Source organism: Miniopterus natalensis, chromosome 9 (assembly GCF_054644295.1).
Source record: "Miniopterus natalensis isolate mMinNat1 chromosome 9, mMinNat1.hap1, whole genome shotgun sequence".
Lineage (NCBI taxonomy): Eukaryota > Metazoa > Chordata > Mammalia > Chiroptera > Miniopteridae > Miniopterus > Miniopterus natalensis.
Genome location: NC_142089.1, coordinates 44,967,694 through 44,988,911, shown reverse-complemented (window position 1 = coordinate 44,988,911; position 21,218 = coordinate 44,967,694).

Here is a 21,218-nt window from a genome sequence, read left to right as displayed (position 1 = left end):
TCAAACAGTACATAGTCAGCGTAAAGATGACAAGGAAATGAAAAAATACAACACATGGATTTGTGAATGTTGTTGCTTTTATAGGCCTTTTGTTATACTGTTAGCTTTTGGGAAATTCTTTAACCATTCACTTCTGACCTGAATTTAGAAAGAGCCTGAAACATTAGATGCATTTTCCTTTCAGGGAGATCAATGTACATTCAAAGAGAGTTAGATGGCAGATGAGTGTTATGGAGATTCCTAACTCCAAATTCAGTTTTTGTTTTATGAGGCCTCTTCTATATGTATTTATTTGGTAGTGATTTTAACACGTGTTACAGAGTACTACTGAGCACCTCCACAGAATTATTGAACCTATCTTTTACCACTTACTTCTGTTTGTGTCTATCAGAAACAGCATCGTCACCTTCATCTGGACAAGAGGGTTTTATAATGTCATCAACAAGGTCAGCAGCAATAGCCATTTTTAAAAGATCCAATCAGAACTGCAATAGGATCAGGATGACTGTTTATCCATTTAATCTTTAATTTATTTTCTGAAAACCTGTTATTTTGAGTTTATCACCTATTTCATAGTTGTATAATAAGGTTCAAAAGTTCTGTTTTTTTCATTCTGAATTTCTGAAAAATAATAGTATTGTGAAATCTGTACAATCCATCACTGCTCTGAAATAAGGGGACACATTGTTTCTACAAGGTTAATATGAACATATAGCCATTTGGATTGTCTATCTTTTTGAGAGACATATTGATATATAGATATATACATATATACATATATATACTGATCTAAATATATTTATCTATATAAAAATATATTTTTCTATTTTAATACCTATATCTATCTCCTTTTTTATATATATAGAGAGAAATAAAGAATAGAGTATAAATTTATTTGTCTTTAATTTTTAATGTTTATTTTTTACTTATGCTCAGAAAACTGGTTGATTTTTCCTAATGAAGTATTGAGATAAAGATTATTGGGTTACATTTTGTCTTTCTCTGAAAATTTTGGATGTTCAGATAGCTGTGCATCAACTGTGTATTAAGGGTGAACTGTAATACAGAAAAATCAGAGCCCAGCTGGATATTTTTGTGTGTTCAATGTTTATAGTGTTTATCTACCAGAAATATTATAGGTGTGGCCTTGCTATATTTTTTGAAAGATACAATTTGTCTCAAACTTAAATATTCAATCAGGATTATATCCTACCACCCATCGCAGACTAGCATGAGTTATCCATAGGGCCATTACTAGGATGCCTAAAGATGTTCTCCATCTTTTAACAGTATATGATAGAGTGTCACTATTTGTTTCTCAATTTTTTTTTAGTTCCCTTATAGATATGCTACCCAATATAAATGTATCTTTGAAAGATTAAAATGAGTTAAATACAAGCTGTGAACATTGCAAAGATAATCGCTTTCAATAATTATCCTCAAATCATTGAATCACAAAAGCTCAAAACTGGAAAGAAATATCTGCAAATATCTGACCAACCTTCCTGCTTTTAAAGGTGACTGGCCTTAAATAGAGGAGCCATGACTTGTCCCAAATCTCACATGAGTCTTGTTCATATCACAGAACACATTGCTATAATGTTGCTATTATAATGAAAACAGCCTCCTTCTTGCAATTATTAATTAGACTGAAAAAATGCATACAGAACACAGAGCTACTTTTCCAAAGCATAATATTTTTGGTGTTCCAGTTGTTATTGGTGGTGGTGTTTTTATTACGATTGCCATTATTATTATTGTTGTTATTGTTATTAGCATCCAGATACTTAGATAACACTAGATCTTATGGTAAGATTCAGGTTAAAATACCAAATTTTCCACTAACAAACTATGTAACCCAAGCAAATAATTGAACCTTCTGGCCCTTTCTGTCATCAAAATAAGAATAAGGCATAGTACAGGTTTATAATCTTTATCTGCTCTTGCACCCTAGTTTCTTAAGATTCTATGTTAATATATCTATCTATATCTATCTATCTCTTATCTATCTTGTCTATCATCTATCTATCTATAGATTAGATAAAGATTTACATGTATAGGTATAGATATCTGATGCTTCAGTATTACAAGTGTTTATAACCCAATAAAATGCCAACCCTTCTAAATCCTTAGTAATTTAGCAATATTTTTATGCAGCAAAAAAGAAATATCTGTCATTCACCAACCAAGTAATACATAGAAAAATTTAGCTTAAGAAAAGATACCTGAACAAATAATTTTAATGAAAAGTTGCAACATCAGACCATATAGAGTCTGTCAATGGGCAAAGCATGTTTTATATTTTGGAAAATCAAGTGGTTTTAGCTGCTTCAGGTGCAGCAGCTGGCATTTGGGCAGGAAAGAGCTGTGATTCACAGACATCGCTGTATTTAGACTCCCTAACTCTCCAAAGAGTTATGTCAGTGAGAGGCTATCAAGACTTTTTCTTTCTATGTCCTGATGATCATAGTTCCTCAAAGGCAAATAAAATAGATTCTAACCTATAGTGTATTTCATTGGTCTCAAGAGCATCCATCCACTTCTCAAAGGGCATAGTAGGATTCGTAAGACCAGCCAATAAAATTACCCATAAATAGAGCCCTGAAGATTATGGCAGATAACCAACAAAAGACAAGAATAAAGACTTAGAAAAAGCCTAGTGGAGGAAAGTAACCTTTTAATCAAAACCTGATGGGGTCTTGATCGCTTCCTTTTGTCTGTTTTGGACTGATGAAAAGAACTTACTTTCAGTTGAAGCTTATAGCCTGCCTATAGTTTGAGTTTCAGAAAACAGAGCAGAGTACTGACTGATGAGCTTTGCTACCTTCTTAGCTGCTTTGGGAAGGAAGGAAAGCCAAATATCTATGGCATGACTATTGGTCCAGAGAGTCAGCCCTAATTGGAAAGCAAGATAGTGCCAGTGTGCATGCTACTCAGGAAATTAAGGAGTCCATTTACCCACTGATTTTAACATCTACTTTTAAAAAAATTAATGAACACATTTTTCTATAAATTTCAAAAAAAGATGATCTCTAGGATTAGACCTTCCAAGGGGAAATTTATAAGCCACTGAAAATAGAATCTCAGAAAGAATGGGCCAGCTCAACCATAATAATGAAAATAAAAGTGTCTAATAAAGGAAAGCAGTCTTCTGAGAATAAATAAAAATTGAAAACCTTCATGAGCCAAGTGTGTAGAGATTAGCATTATGACAAAACATCGCATGAAAAATGATTGTATTTGTAAATAATTAGTTCCATCACCTAAGTAGATAAAAGACTAGGGATCAAAGACGGCTAAATAAAATACAGACTTTATTGATGCAGAACTTGTATTTGAGTTCTAAATATCTATTAATCTCATAATAGAGCTTCCCTTTTATCCCAGGAAGTGTCTGAACCAACACTCTAGGGACGTCTCCAGATTCTATTGGAGAAAGAGGTAGATAAAAGGCAGTGTATTCAGCTTCTCTGCTCTTTTAAAATCAGTAAGTAGCCAGCTCCTCCATTGTGACTGATTCTGTACTTAGAGTAGACTCACAACCTCTATCAAAAGAGTGTTTACATATTCTTAATAATGTTAACTTTAGTATTTTATTGCCATGCTCTGCAAACAGTCTGAGTGCACTAAAGAAATCTCATGGGAAAGACAATAAGTAGACTACATAATAAACCCAACTTTTCTAGATGTTAGCTGCATGACACCTGGAATGACACAAAGCCTCTCTTGCCTTTGTCCAGAGTCAAATGAATGGGAATCCCCTGTGGTTAGAAAAATGTTGGTGAAAGCAAGTGCCCTTTACTGCAAACATCTGGAGCCCTGCAATCTGTGCAACTTTAAACAGAGGACTGCAGAATTGCCTAGAATCCCAATAAAAAGAGGAGATGCAGATTGCTAGTGGTGGTTTCTACATTGTTTTTTAAATGCATATTGTGAAACCAGATTCCCTTCCTACTCAGCACTTTGAAGCACAAATACCAAAAAAAAAAAAAAAAAATTGTAGCTAATCCACTCTTGAGTTATCCAACCACAATATTATATTTGAGCAATTACCTTGACAGTTAAAATGCAGAGCTTATTTTTTTCTCCTTGTTCAAATAACACAGAGACAGAAGAATAAGATTTTTTTAAAAAGAATCAAGAGTCTGCCATTTCCCCTTTCTCATGCTTAACAACAACAACAACAATAATAATAATTTAAGTTCAGGCTAAAAAATTAATATTATCCACATTTTAAAATTTCTTAGAAGTACAGAAAATAATGAGATAAAATATCAAACTTATATTGTATGTATAAAATTTGGAAATTTGGCTGTTTGGGATTGAAATTTCTTGGTTTTACCTTAAGATCATTTTCTTCCCTTAAGCTGATGAAATCCAAACTGCAGCCTCACTGTAGTGGTTTGAATATCATCACTATACATCCTTGGAAAAAGAAAATGGCCTAATATGTATTTGGATTACAAAATGGCACTTTATCATCTCCAGCTGTCATAAAATAAATCAAGTTGAGGATCAGTTATATATATATCATGAAAAAGAAGTAGCAAAAAAATGAAGTAAAGATATTGTATATAATCTTGTAGTGCACATGAAAATCAACTAAAAAGCTGAATTCACTTATTTATAATATTTATAAAGAACTATTTCATTGAGGGGCCTTATCCAAAATATTGCATGGTTGTCTGACTGCTAAACCATGCAGATAATTTTTATATGTTAATTTCAACTCAGTCTTGATTACTGAACACTCCTTTTAAGAGATGCAATGGCGTCGGGTCAAATGCTAATATAGTTAAAGTAGCAAAGAAAGGCTGTGGCCTGTGTGGCTCAGTTGGTTGGGTGTCTTCCGGTGCATGGAAAGGTTGCCAGTTCAATTTCTGGTCGGGGCACATGCCCAGGTTGAGGGCTGTGCAGGAGGCAGCCAATTGATGTTTCGCTCTCACATCAATGTTTCTCTCCCTCTATAAACATCAATACAAAAATATATTTTTTTAAAGTAGCAAAGAAATATAGGAAATCATGGAATACTTGGCTAAATGATACCATTAACTTGAATTCAGATACCATTAACTTGAATTCAGATACCATTAACTTGAATTCAGAATTAAACAAAATCAAATGCTATGCCTGAACACAGTGGCCTAATGATAACTCAGTACTTCACAAGTCTCCTACTTCTCTTTTATCATATTTATCTGAAAGCAAAATAATAGACACATTATGGTAAGTTTTTGTAATATCTAACAAAAATAATCTCATTTGCAAACCAAATAATTTTATTTCCATTTCAGTACCAATGGAAAATGTAAATCAGAACTGGTTAATCAGTCCTACTTAATCTCTTTTTTATTTTTCACACTACAAATTCTTATATTATTGGAAAATATTGTGTATGTTTGTGTGTGTGTGTGTGTGTGTGTGTGTGTTGGTATAGTAACATTGTAGACAGCTCAGTTTAAACCAGTATGTGTGATTCTGTAATTTTGGTGATCATTCAGAAGTAGTTTGGGGCAATTTAGAAAGATCATATTAATTAAAATGCTCAAAGATTATTTTTCCTTTAATATGAATAAAATGTATTAAAAGTCCATTAAATCCTCATTTTTCAGTTCCCAGTAAATATGCTTTATTTTATCATACAATTACTTGCATGCTAAATAATAAAATATATTTTAGAGGGTCCATTTCTACCCCAGACTCTATATCTGTTCTAACTACCACATTGTCACCACTACCACCTCCATTTACCATCACTACAAATGCAACTTGGCAATGGATCTGATTATTGAGCCTGTTTTCCCATGGATCATTTCTATTTCCTCTGAGTCCAAGACTAAAGGATCCTCATGTCAGTATCTTGGTGTAGCATTGCAAGAGGATCTCCACTATCCCTTTAGTAGATTAGTTTTCTTAAAGACCTGGCCTGGATCTGTCTTGATCTCTACCTGAAAGAAAACACCTAGTGAGTCTGTCATTGAACCAAAAGTTCTTTGAAGTCCTCTACCAAATTCATAATGAAATTACAGCTCATTTTTTGGAACTGTGTACATTTTGAGGTTGGTGAGGGATGATACAGGGTTTATTTGTTTTTCTTTCAGTAATTTATTAGCCAACTGAGGTACTCTAAAATGACAGATGGGCTCTAGAATATTCTGGCTATCTTTCATTTCTTGAACTTTCTCATGGAAAAGGGATCATGTTTCTCCGAATGAAATCATAACATCTTACCCTGAGCTCTATTGTGTTGCAGCATCCCATGACCCTGACATTAATCTACCTCTATGACTACCTATATAAAATGTGTATCTGAGAGCCCCGAGGTGGAATGCCTAAGTTATATTTTGTCTTCTCAACTCAGGTTAATTAAATACATTATAAATTGAGATTTTTTTTCCAGATACTCCTAGTTTCATTTCTAGTTTTCTGCTCTGACTAGTCTGATTATTGACTTTTGCATAAAAGATAATTTATTTAAATTAACATCACAAAAGCCTACAATATTATAAAAGGCAAAAAAGACAAAGGGTTTTTGTTGTGATTTTCCTTGCTAAGATCGTGGCCTACATTGAGCAAGCAGGGCAGTATATAATTTTTTCTTTAACACAATATTTAACAGGCAGTGCCAGAAGGATCCTAGCTCTGGAAAATTCATCCCTGTTTGGTGAATGTTTGATAAATATGGCCTAATTAGCATAGGAATAACTTACAATCATCATTTCTTTAGAAACAGGAAAACACTAATTCAAGGCCACACTTCATTGCACTGGATTCCTCAGACCTCTTAATTCCTTACATTTTCCACATAATATATGCTAAGTTCTCCAGAGTTACCCTTGGCCATGGGATTGTATTGTCACGGTTTTCCAGAAAGTAGAACTGTGGGGGAGGGAAGGGGAGAGAGAGAGAGAGAGGGAATTAGAGTTTGATTTTAAGAAATTGGCTCATTGGCTCATGTGATTGTTGTGCAAGCAAGTGCATACTCAGAAGGCTGGAGGCTGAGACAGAAACTGATATTGCAGCAGTCCCAAGGCACTCTGGCAGCAGAATTCCTTCTTTCTGAGACCTAAGTCTTTATTTATTTACTTTTTAAGGCCTTGAACTGATTGGATGAGACTCATCCAGTTTATGAAGAGTAATCTGTTTTACTCAAAGTCTACTTATATAAATGCCAATCACATAAAACACACACACACACACACACACACACAAACACACACACAAAACTTACTAGCAATATCTAGACAGGTGTTTGACTAAAAAACTGGATGCCATTGGGTACCAGGGCCTACCCAAATTGACTCATATTTAACAATTAGTTTGAAAGTATTTCCTTCTCTTCAATTTTCGTGGAAGACTTTGAGAAGGATTGCATTGATTCTCCTTTAAATATTTGGTATTACTCACTTGTAAAGGCATCTGGTCGTAGGTTTTTCTTCGTTGGGAGGTTTTGGTTACTGATTTAATCACCTTGCTCATTATTGGTCTGTTTAGACTTTCTTTTTCTTCATGATTCAGTCTTGGTAGTTTGTATGTTTCAAAGATTTTATTTGTTTTTTTCTAGGTTATCCAATTTGATGGCATATAATTGTTCATAGTAGTCTCTCACTATTCTTTTTCATAGCTGTGGCATAAAATGTAATGTCTTGTCTTTCATTTCTGATTTTACTAATTTTATTTCTCTCTTTTTTTTCTTAGTCTAGCTAAGAGTTTGTCCATTTTGTTTATCTTTCAAAACACCAACTCTTGACTTTGTTGGCTTTTTCTATTGTTTTCCTAATCTCTAGTTCATTGATTTCTGCTCTAATCTTTACTATTTCCTCCTTTCTGCTAACTTTGGACTTAGTTGTTCTTTTTTTAGTTTCTTGAGGTGTAAATTTAGATTGTACATTTGAGATTCTTCTTAAAAGGTAGACATTTATTGTTATAAACTTGCTTCGTAGCTCTGCTCTTGCTGCATTAATGGCCATTGTGACATTATTCACAATAACCAATATATGAAAACAATTTAAACATTCAACAGATAAATGAATAATAAACTGTAGTGCGCACATACAATAAAATATTATTAAGCCTTAAACAAGAAGGAAATCCTGCATTTGTCACATGGATAACATAAGTCCTGGAAGACTATATGCTAAGTGAAATAAGCTAGTCACAGAAGGACAAATACTTCATGATTCCACTTATATGAGTTATCTAAAATAGTCCGATAAAAAAACAAGCAGAGAGTACAATAGTGATTGGCAGAAGATGGGGAATGGGCTAAACATTAAGCTGTTGCTCAATAGGTATGAAGTTTTATCTGTGCTAGATTAATATAATATTCTAAAGATCTGCTGTACCACATAGTGCCTATAGTTAACAGTATGGTATTGTGCGCAACAAAATTTGTTAAGAGAGTAGATGTCATGTTAGGTGTTCTTACCAACACACAAACACACACATACACACACAGATGCAAGGAAACTTTAGGAGGTATTGAAACTATTTACCTTGATTTTAGCGATAATATCATAGATGTTTGTATATATTCAAACTCATTAAATTATCTACATTAAATATGTGCACTCTTTGTATATAAGTTTTTCCTCACTAAAACAGTAAAAAAAAATTATTATATAGGTGTCATAGAGATAATACCCAACAGGTTATTTGACACAAACATTTTGTGACCTCTTGACCCATCTTACCACATGGTAGTAGCAGATATCTTCCCAGCAGTATCTATGAGCTCTCCAGGGCCACCAGTAGACAATCTGAGATACAAATTCTCATATAGTGATGGCAGAACTATTTATGAATTGTGATATGCTCAAGAACTTTGAGTATGCCATGTTGCTACCTTAGTCTTTTCAAAATATTGAATGTAGAAACTTTTGGAGATCCAACTTCAAGAAAATTTCTGTGACACTTATGTCAAAATCAAATCATAGGCTATCAAAACTGAAAGCAACTATACACTTCTCTTGCTGTAAACACAACCAGAACAACATCAATCTTTATTTCTACTCTAAACATATATTCTAAATGGACACAAAATGATTGCATTGATGATCATGCCTTACAAATATAACTTACTTTCTATCCTATTTAGACTTCTGTTAAACAGAGTAGGTACTTACATCCACATTATCAATATGATCTGTTGCCTCCAAGTTACTTGGTTATCAATCATGGCACTTAGTTTGGCTTCACAGTTTGAAGGGTGTTGCTGTAGAACTTTAAATTATATATCTATATACTCCTTCTAATGATGGGTAAATGGTGGTACTGAATGATCAGTTGATGAAAACTTCTTTTATTATACATAATAATGACAATATTACTGGCAAAAGTAATTTGCCACAGCAGAATTCACTTGTCATTACCAATGAATATTGTATTCCCACTATTGCGTTAATCCATCACGCTCCTGCTACTGCTGCCAGCAAACATAGCAATTGGATAGTAAGTGGTGCCATTGTAGATTCCCTGGCAGAAATCACAGAGTATGTTCTCGAGGGCTAAGGAACAGTACAAGAAATATGCAAGCTGGGAAGATGAGGGAAGGAGAATTATAGTGTCTTGTCTGTTTCAGAAGTTGAAGTTTTAACAATAACCAGGGTACTTCAACTCTGAGTTATCCAACCACCATTTCAATACACATTTGTGCATCACATGTATCTCTGAACCTCATTATGTAGCAACAGGAACGCTAGACTAATGGAACAATCATTATCTAGTCTACTTCAGGAGATACGGCACTTATTGAATGCATTTTCTACAAATAAATCAGAGCAAATAGCTTAGAATCTTCTTCCCACTTTGAGATAAATAGGACTAGAGAGGTACATGAAAGGCTATGATGACTTTTTATGTATTATTTTTGAGAGCAGGGACTTTAGTATATATTAGAAAGACTTCCACAAAAATTGACAAAATACAGCAATAAGAGCTTTTAGAAACTTTCGCTTAATTACTTGGAAATACTGTTCATAATGAGATTCTTACAAGAATCAATTCATTCCCTGCCAATGCTTTATAAATGTAAAATTATAATAACCTTCTATGAAATAAATACCAGTACATTATGGGAAAGCTTTCCTACATCATCTTTTTTAAAGTTTTACTATGTAGTTTAAGAATTTTCTTTTGATATCTTTTAATTGAACATACAAAATGTTTACAAAATCTGCATTCTATTTATACTCTCTTCATTCAACTAGATATTCTATGTAAATGAACTAAACTAGCCAGTGATTTGAATTTGATGGCTGGATGTGACCATGTAATAATAATTGTATTGTTTTTTAAGGAGATTAAATTATTTCTAGGGAGACATATTTAACAAGTTACATATTTTATCTTGTTCTCTTGTAGTATACTATCCACTTCTATTAAGGTTAATTTTTACCTTCTTATGATTTGTATTTTAGGAAGTATGCAGTCTCCTGCCTATTAAATAATACAGAAAATAATTATCTGCCTATAATATTTTGATAAATTGAAAACCCATTTGTATTCAACTTAAGAACACATGACTTAATATATATATATATGTATATATATATATACATATATATATATATATGAGTGCGCTTATATCAAACACTTTTCAAAGTTCTAATTTATACTATCTATAAACATTCAATTTGAAGTAGGCAATCAAATAGTCCAGAGCAGATAGAGTTTAAAACATAGCATCATCACTGAGTTTGGTTAGTGTGAAGCAAGATAATAATTTATAATAATCCATTAAGACAAATATAAAGGAATATATATAATATGGTAACACCTAAAAGATAACAAAACAGTAAAATGATTGTCATAAGAAATAGGAACAGTGTAGCCCTGGCAGGGTGCTCATTGGTTAGAACATTGTCTCGATACACCATGGTTGTGAGTTTGGTCCCCGGTCAGGGCACATACAAGAATCACCCAATGCATGCACACACAGCAGTCCCTCGGGTTCCTAGTGTGACCCGTTCTGGAGACCGTCCGAGGTCTGAAACCTTCTAAACCCAAGGGATCAGCAGCCGACAGCTGGGCCTCAGGCCCTTGCCCTCAGCGGGAGCCGTGTGGCCTGTTCCACTTCCGGGGCGGGTTCGAAAACCGAAACATTTCCTTTGGGTTTACAGTGCTTGGAACCCGAAATGCTCCTCAACAGAGACGTTCAAAAACCGAGGCACCGCTGTATAAGTGGAACAAGAAGTCTCTCTCTCTCTCTCTCTTTCAAAAGAATCATTACAAATTAAAAAGAAAGAAACATGAACAGTAAACTATGGTGACAGGACATGGATAAAGAATGGAAATGGGAATTGCCTTTATCATATAGCAGGCATTGTACTGAGCACAATAGGAGTATCATCTTCCAAAAAAACCTGTGAGGTAAAAACAAATAACTTATTTTATAAATGAGAAAGCTGATGTATGATGTGTCTACTATCAAGTCTACTTCATTTTAATTCCACGCTCAATGCTTCATAGCACTATGCTGTGGGCATCAAGAGCTGGCTACAGACAGCAGAACCCTGCATGGAGGGCTGGACTTTAGCCCCTTGAGAGCTAAGGCAAGAAAAAGGCTCTACCCTGATGTTAGACAGGCTTCCACATTACATTCTTAAGCATCAAAGCAGTCCAGAAACTGAACCTGTTGAATTGGAAGTTGGTAACAGGTACAGAATTGATGTCCTATTATAGAGCTAGGAATGGAGCAGGAGTAGCCACAGGGTTGACTTGAGACCCTGAAGCATTTGGTGGTAAACTAGAGTTCCTTAAACTCCAAATATTAAGAACTGAATTGTTTCCAGGGTGTAGATATGAGTAATGTAATTTATTTTACCTATGAAATACAGTTAATGCTGAGAGTCAAATGAGATAATAATGAACAATCAAAAGGTGTTTTATTACTGTTTGTGAAGTTATTGCTGTTATAATTATCAATAGTCTACAGCTTGCTCTTCTCAATTTATGAGTAACAATACTTTACATGGAAGTTCCAGCATAATGCTGTGCTTTACAAGTCTTATTTCTTAATGACTGGCATATGCTGACCTATTGTTTTCTAAATCATCAAACACAGCCAGTACACTATGTTTTAATTCTCAAACTCTGCAGGTAGCAATGGTTGCTGTTCTGTTACACTTGAGTTGTTGCTATAGACTAGTCATAATGTAATCTGCAACTTCCTCAATGCTATTTATTTTAAGAGGACACAGAATGTGTGGGTATTGCCTAGGAATAATAGGTAGATATTTTAAATAAAAATAATTTTTAAAATTTTATAAGTTGTTCTATGATAGAAAGATCAACATCTTATGTAGTAAAGAGAAGTAATAAACCATAATTTTTCAAATGGAGATTGTCTGGTATTTTCCATCAATACACAGATTCAATTGGCAGATTCTGTTGTCTTTATACAACAAATAGTGCAAGGATTCAATGATAATATCTTACTAATGAATGTAGAGATGGGACAGGCATGATCAATGGTGTCTAAGATTTTATCCAATGATACTAAATATTAGTCAGGATCTGACTGATAGCTCTAGCATGGTTTTAAGGCAGAAAAATTAGATTAAATCAGTGCTATATGTAGCCTCCTTGATTAAGACAAGTGACAGAAACCCAAATGTATTCAAAAAAGGGTGTATAGGCTTTTAAAATATATGTTAGATTGACCTATTTATGCTACAGTCATTAACAGTCTCAGTATTACAATGGCTTAAGTTATAGCTGGATCTATCTGCTTAAACAATGTTGTCAGAATGTCTTTATGTATCTAAAGACCATGCTGGGTTGACCTCATTCTGAGGAGGGTGAGAAAGATGAATTCTAGATTTTACAAGTTTCACAGTATATCAACCAAAAGGAGAAATCCTGAAAAGACCCTGGAATTCATACTAATTCCCAAGAAAGAACTTTCCTGGTACAATTACTAGGGAATTAAAAAGTTGTGATTTGTTAACCAAAGTGAATACCTGTTATCTCTAATTTTAAATCTCAACTCGGCTGGGCCACAGTGCTCAGATATTTGCTCTAACATTATTCTCAATGTTTCTGTGAGGGTGTTTTTGGATGAGATTAACACTTAAATTGGTGGATTTTGAATGAAACAGATTGTCCTTCATAATATGGTTGGGTCTTATCCAATACGGTAAAAGCCTTAATGCAATTAAAATTGACCTACCTTGAGCAAGAGAGTATTCTGCCAGTAGACAACCTTCAGACTTGAACTGCAACAGTGACTCTTCCATGGATCTCTAGACTGCTGATGTATATGTGTGTGTGTACACACACACACACACACACACACACACACATATGGCCTATTGGTTATCTTTCCCTGGAGACTCTGTCTAATGAACTACGTATGGTGGTAGAAGAAAAGGTTATTTGATTAAAGGTCCCAAAATGGTTTAAAGTACATAAGAAACAGTTCCTAAAAGAATATGGAAAAGAGCACACAACATATAATACATGTCCACCACATAATTCTTATTTATTTTATCAAACTCCTATAGTTCCAAGCACATTTAGATAGCATACATATTTAAAATAAACTATATTTTCTATTAAAAAGGACTTATAACCATTAAATAATTTTGGAAAATTAAGAACAGCATAAACAAGAGAAAGCATCATATAATTTCCCAACCCAAGTATTAATAATGATACTGCCTGATGAATTTTCTTCTAGAAGTATATATATATATATATATATATATATATATATATATATATATATATATATATATATGGTTGTATTTACACTTAATGTATACATTTGGACAAGGTATTTGTCACACAAAGGTTTGTAAAGCTTGACTTCAGGATCCAGACGAATGAGGCAGCCAGGATCTGAAATACTGCCACTCAGCATGACAGAGGGTAAAAGATCTCTGGAGAGTTTCCCACCGACATTTAAATGCTCTGGCAAAACATCTCGTGGACTGTTTCCATTCACAGTTCATGGGCCAAAACTGGTCATACAGCTCCACTAATACAGAAGGGTGCAGTAAGTGTGTTTGGATAACAGCAAGCCAGAGATGCTTATTAAATAGCACTGATGGCTACCATATTTCTCAACTGCTTGGAAATTTATGATTATTATTCCCAGGTCTGACTGAAATATTCAAGGGGCAGGAACTCAAAAGGACTGTTTTTTTGTATTGTCTACTCTTTAGTAAGTCAGAACTTGAGACTGATGCACGATTCTGTTTCTATCTTAGCCTCCCTGAGCAGGTTGGTGTTATGTAATCAGATGTTTATGTGGATTCATCTAAAAAGTGTAATTTTGTAAATTTGTATCACATGTGTTAGGACTGGGCTTTGCATACAATTTATATGGGTTATAGCACTATCTCCAAGAAAATCAATCTGATAAGCTATGGTTATGTTTTTCACAATTAGAGCTGGAGAAATGAAAAAAGGAGGAATGAGGGGTTGATTAACAAAAATATACACTTGGGAGAAACTGGGAAGGTATGGAAACAAGAGCACAGAATTTTGCCTTGAAATATATATATAAAGCTGATTGTAAAGTAATTGGAGATATGGAGAGGAAAATACTTGGGGGTGCTCAAATGATACACTCCCTCCCCCCCTTGCTTTGAAGTAGAAATCAAGCTTATATGTTCTCCAAATATTTCCTTCTCATCACACGGGTCAAAAAACCACAAAGCTATAAGCTGCCAGTATGTATTAAGTTCTCACCATTCTAGAAAATAGCCTTACATAAATGTTCATTTCTTAATTTCATTTCTGACCATAATTTGTGAATTAAAATTCTCACAGAACTATGCGTATTCCCTGAAGAGTTTTTGAAGTTGTGTGTGGTTGTTCCAGAGCTGGGCAGGGACTTTATGCCCTTTTTGATAAAAAAGAATTTGGGGAGGGTAGTATCAGTGTTATTACTGCTTAAAATATCACCCCAAAATTGAATGGCTTAAAACAACAATTTATCATTGCTCATGAGTCTGTGTACTGATTAGCTGTTAGTTTATCAGATCTAGTTCAGCTGAGCTGTTCTGAGGAACTCAGTTTGACTCACTGTATGTCCTGGGTCAAATGGGGTTGGCTCCATGTGTCCCTCCAGCCTCTTCCTGGGACATGTGGGCTGACTGAGGTGTGTCTTTTTCATGACAATGATAGAGACGTAATAGTAAACAAGCTAATTTGTGCAAGTAGTTTCCAAGACACTCCTTCAATCACATCTTTTAACATCCTATTGTTCAAAGCAAGCCATGTTGCTACAAATTTTGTCTCTGTGGGAGGGCACTAAAAAGTTTATATACCAAGAGACACGGATGCAGGAAAAAATTGAGAATTGGAGTTATCACCCAAAAAACCACAGTGGCAATTTATTTATAGTTTTTCATAATCAAGGAAAAACCTTTGAATATCAAAGAAGATTTGGTGCAGTGGAACTTAGCATCTTGCTCATATTTTATAATTACCATCACAAGTGGCAAAATGTCTGTCTTTTAATGGGATCACTGTGTTCTTGGTTCTGTTCTAAGCCCTTTATGTATGATAACTTACAAGAATTTTCCAAGTTCTATTGATAAGTAAGCAGAATTAAATAGATTTCCAAAGCCCTAACATTTTAAATTGTCACTTTACACAGACCAATGCATTAATTCAATGAATAAGTATTTATTGAATCTTACATTTTACATGAGATTATTCTTTCACACTCCCTAAATCCTTATTTTCATCACACTCTTACAGAGGCTGGAGTAATTAGGAACCACCGAATAAAATAGGTTTAATCTATAGAGAGCCTCCTATACATCTTTTATTTTACTGCTGTGGAGTCAGCACCTCCAGAATATAAGTCAAGCTTATGGTCTTAACATTTTCCAGGCATATGGATTTGAAAGCCAGAGACTGCATATATTATGAACATTATAGATTTAACCAAATTAGGGAGATAATCATGAATATTACCTGGAATAAAAAATGATTAAAAATGGAGATGGTTCAACCTCCTAATATTTAGTGGCAGACAATAAAGATGGAAACCAGAATAATTCCACTGTTAGGAATCCATCATTCATAATCCTACAACAACCATAGTTTGGGATTAGTCTGATTGGACCTTAGCACCAGTATACCTCACCTCATATTCATCTCTCCACCTCTCTAACTTCTGTAATAAAGATATATATTCATAGTACTTCACTGCTTAAAGACTTCAAATAACTTCCTATTACTTCAATTATAAACTCTAAGATTCTAAAATTGTGGTTATTTGACCTCAGTTTCTTTTCCAGTACTTTATTTCACACAGCAAGCTCTCAGATAAATATACTAATACACGTCAAATAAACCCATAATTTTTCTATGTCATATACTTGATAGTTCTAAGAATATCCAAGCTGCATTCTCTAGTAGCCCCAATGTTGGAGTCAAGCACCAGCTCCTTTAGGAAGTATTCATTAATGTCCATCATGACCCTTGTAGAAGGTAGTTATTCCTTTCTCTGTGCTCAGTAACATTTGATGTGTTACCCTTCCTCTAACATTTAACGTTCTATTAAAGTTATTTCCTTGTATATCTACACTTAGCTACCCATCTAATATTTCTCTACTGATGCCGAATGCCCTGTTTGCTCGGCTTGCCATCTATGACTTGTTGAAGAGAGACCAACAGGCAAGCTGATTGTGGTAATATTCAGGTACACCCTCTGACCTGGTGTAGAGAAAGCCTTCCTGAATTAGAGGTCCAGAGTAACTCAGGCCAGAGTAAAGTGACTGATCATTATTTTTTAAAGTGACTTATTTGTAATCATACAGAATTATCAGAATCAAAGGCAGTATTTGAACTTGTGTTTCTTGCTTTCAGTTCAAGGGCCCTTTTTTTGAATCTCATAAAATCTGTATTACTTTGATAAATACATGGAGAGAAAATGCTAGTATGCTGTCATACTGGTTTAAATATTTGACTTAATGTGACAGCAAAAATGATTAACCTGCTTATTCTATGAGACCATAAACTTTGTTCTAGAAAATATAATTTTTTTCACTGTTCTTATATTAATACAAATCTCTAAGTTACTGGAATTTCTTTTCCATAAAGTTAGTAATATTTTGCAAATCTCATAGTTTTTCCTAAATAATCTAATTCAAAGACCTGTTCAAAATCCTCATTCTTTTTTATCTTTCTGCCTTTTGTGTTTTTGAAAAATTTTTCTCAGAATTATTTTGATTTTTTCAAGTCTCTTTTCTGGATGTATTTTCTTTAGTTCCACCTCTTAAAACAGAGTTTCTCTAAACTTATAGGAGTTTCTAAAAATACAAAAGCCCAAGCTCCATTTCAGACATACTGAATTATAACATTCAAGTGGAGCTTTGAAAGTGCATTTGTTACCAGTTCTATAGGCGATTTTAAAATATAGCTGGGAGGAGAATGTCTTCAACATGGGTATTTTCCAAGGTGCTGTTGAAATATATTTTAAACTCTAAACCTGGCAGTGTTATAGCATTTGATGACCCTCTGGAAAGTGTCCTGAGGTCTCTGTGTGAATATCTGCTCTTCACCTGTCCCTTTGAAGAACAAACTAAATTTGTGTCAACTTTAAATACCTGATACTAACCTGGAAAACCTCCAATTTTCCTTTGTCCACCCTTTACAATGGTGAATATGGCAAAATAAGATAGTGAAGGAGAATGGAACGGGATTGAGAGAGTGAGAGCACAGAAAGCAGCAGGAAAACTGAAAGAGAGCAGATCATGCACGTGAACTCTTGCTGCGCTGTATCATGTCTTAAGTCCATAGCACATACGTCCTTGTGTTTGTGACCCAAGCAGAGGTAGAAGGTGGTGAAAAGCAAGAGTGTCTTTTTAAAATACTATCTCAATCCAAGATACCAAGATACGGGAACAAATCTAATGAACCAAAATTATGCAGTTATGGTAGAATAGCTATCTGTTTATTTCAATATTTATTGATATAATAATACATTTAAGGTATCGCATTATTAGGTATCTACTTTGAGAAGTTTATCATTCAATTATGTAAATTGTATTTTTATTTGTCCTCAATTATCCATTTGAAATTTCAATAAAGGTAGTTTTTAGTTTTGTTAATATTAGAATTTGGACAAATTTCTTTCTTGCTCTCTGAGAAGCTCAGACAAAATTAATCACTAACTCTTCAATGTGGTTTCTGTACCTGGTCAATTTTTAATGACCAGCTGGAATCCTCTTTTAAAAATTAATGTCCATTTATACCACTAAAATAAGAGCAGGAACTGTGGCTTTTAAACAATCTTCCTAGTATCTAAATGATATCCATGAATTAGCTCATTTAATTCTTACAACAATCTCAGGATGCAATTAATAATAATAATTCTGCACAGGAGATTTGTATCTTCTTTTTAATTAATTTTATTTCAATCATTTATTTATATTAATTTCACAACTCTGGTGCTATACTGACCAAAACACTGAACTTTTTTGAAAATGTCACGAAAGTAAACAAATAGATCATTGAAATGAGAAAAAATCACAAAAGTAGATCAAAAGAACTAAGGTCAATTGATTTCCAACATAGAAACCAAAGTATGTATACATGGGTATTTATTTTATACTTTGGATTATAATCCAATACTAGTTTATTTTATTGCTCAGATTGTTCCTGCTTTGGTCATTGGGAGGTCTTTCAGTGGGCTCCTGTGTCCCTTTGTCATATATCATGTGTGTTTGTTATCTTCTAAATTTGGTATTGCTTTGTTCTGCTTATAGGCAGAATATGTGTACATATGTGTGTATAAAATAAACAGCACTATGTTATTAACCGGCTTAAGGTTTAATATTCCTTGCAAAGACGTATATTCTCACTCACTTCTATATGGTTTGTGATACACACACATGCACACACACACACACACACACACGTATTAGAGAGAAAGGAAGAGAGAGAGAGACATTGGCGTGAGAGAGAAACATCTATCAGTTGCCTCCCGAACAAACCCTCACCTGGAATCAAATCTGCAACCTAGGTATCTGCCCTCAAACTTTTGGTGTACAGGATGACACTCCATCCAACTGAGCCACACGGACCAGGGCTGTGTTATATTCTTAATGGTATCTTGCTTTGGAGGAATATAAGTCTATGTAATACAGGCCACATCCAAAAATGCATTTTAAATAAAATTACATGCGTCTGTTTCTTAATGCCGACCTCTCTCAGAAGATCAGCAGGTGCCAGGGAGCGGCTGTTCCTTTAGACAAAATGCCAAAGCACAAGAAAACATGTAGAGCAAACTCCACAGTCTGAGCACTGCACAGATTGTTGGTGTAAGTCACTGAGGTTGTGGAGATGTCGTCAGGACAAAGCTGACAAATGCTGGGGGATAAAGAGGCTGGGACGCTTCCAGAGTAAGTCTAATGCAGGTGTTACATGGAGAAGCATCAACCTAGTGGCTGTCACAGTATCACCTATGTCACTAGTATTTTGTTTGTTGATTTAGACCAAAGCCACCTTTGCAGCATCTAGCAGTCATTGATCTAGCCTGGCTCTGCTGCAAGGAGGAGAGATGGCCTGCTCACCATTCCTCATCTTCAGTTTATGAGGAGGGCTTGTTTTCCCAGACAATTTAAAGCAGTCTGTAATTCTTTTCTTTCCTGAAAATAATCTGATAAAGCTGCACCCCCAGAGGGCTCTGCCCCACCCATTTTCTGTCACTGATTCCGCACCCCAGGGTGTGGTCCTCTGCTGCTCCCTCACTCCTCCGCCCAGGAACACCGCTGAGAAATGTACTGAAGTGATGCCGACAGAAAGAAGCTCCGATGGGGGGGGGGCAGGACACTGAAGACTTTATTATCGCCTCCCTGTGTTATAAAGCAGGCCCCGTGTTGCATCGAGTGGCACTCTCTTCCCTCACATCAGTCCATGCCTATGACGCAGAGAAGCACATCGCAGGACGCTCTAATTCACTGTTTGCTTCTGTGTCCTGATATTCCAACCAGCCTCTTTTGGTTAATAGAAATCCCCTTCAGGTACCTGGACTCCTCACCAAGTCTGAGTTGCCATGGCATCTATAACCGCCCTTCTCTTCCTGTGTTTTCAATGGAAGCTTGGGGAAAGCACTGGCTGGCTCCCATCTTGACTGGAAAATCCAAAATGACCTTGTTTAGAAGATTTTTAAAAGTCACAGGAGCTAAATAACAACAAACATCTGGGGCAGAAGAGATGAATAATCCTAAATTGAGAATATGAAGTAAACAAGCAGTGGGTTGCAAGCAGTACTGTTATAATGTTGGTCATGTGAAGCTCAGCAGGGTATCCTAGACCCTGCGGGAAGCTGCAGTCAAGATTACTATGTGCACTGCAAGTAGAAACAAGTCTATTGTGACTAAGAAACTTGTGTTAGATTCAAAGTCAAGGTATTTTTTTTTTTTTTTATAAAGCACAAGTAATTCATTGTATTTATGATGCTTATCAAAAGCAACTAGAACGAAGTTTTGACATAAATAATTATTTTAAAATTCAAGGACTACAAATTTCCAAAATGCAGCCTGTCTGGAATATAAAGACTGTCTTATAACACATAATTCTTACTACTATTGTCCTAGCAGCTCTCATTTAAGGAGGAAACAAATAATTCTGAAATTAATTCATCACAATGCCCCTGGCCAAGAGATGAGATAAATTTGCCCACTCATTTCTTGCATATAGGGAAATTGAGGCATTTGAATTATGTGGAATAGACACATTATTAGCATTTTTATTATCATAATTTTAGGGGTTAAGGCATATGGCATTTTATAGGTTTTCTTGGCACATATATTTTGAGCTTCTAAACTGATGACTGCTCTTTTCTCCTTTTGAAACAAATTCATTCACTAAAGAATGGCAAACAAATTTGTATCACTTTGCTATCAATACCTCTAGGCTCAAATTGAGAAAACATCTTTGCCTGACTGATCTCAGACAAGAAAGCAAAGATTTCACATACAATCTGGTATTGCACTTCTAAGGGCATACATTAACTCAAGCTACACTGTTGTATTTGAGATGTTTTTTTTAAAGATAAATTATACAAATTTGATTCTCACTTAAAATTATTTTTCCTATAGTCTGCCCCAAGTAAAATAAATGTAGGGAAAATAACTCAGTAGGAAAGCCTTTCCCCCCCATTTCTCACCGCCTGTGGATGCAACTTCAGCCTATACTATAAAGAGTGAGGACAGAGTTCGTTCCCCTTAAGGAGCTTTGCAGGAAAACTT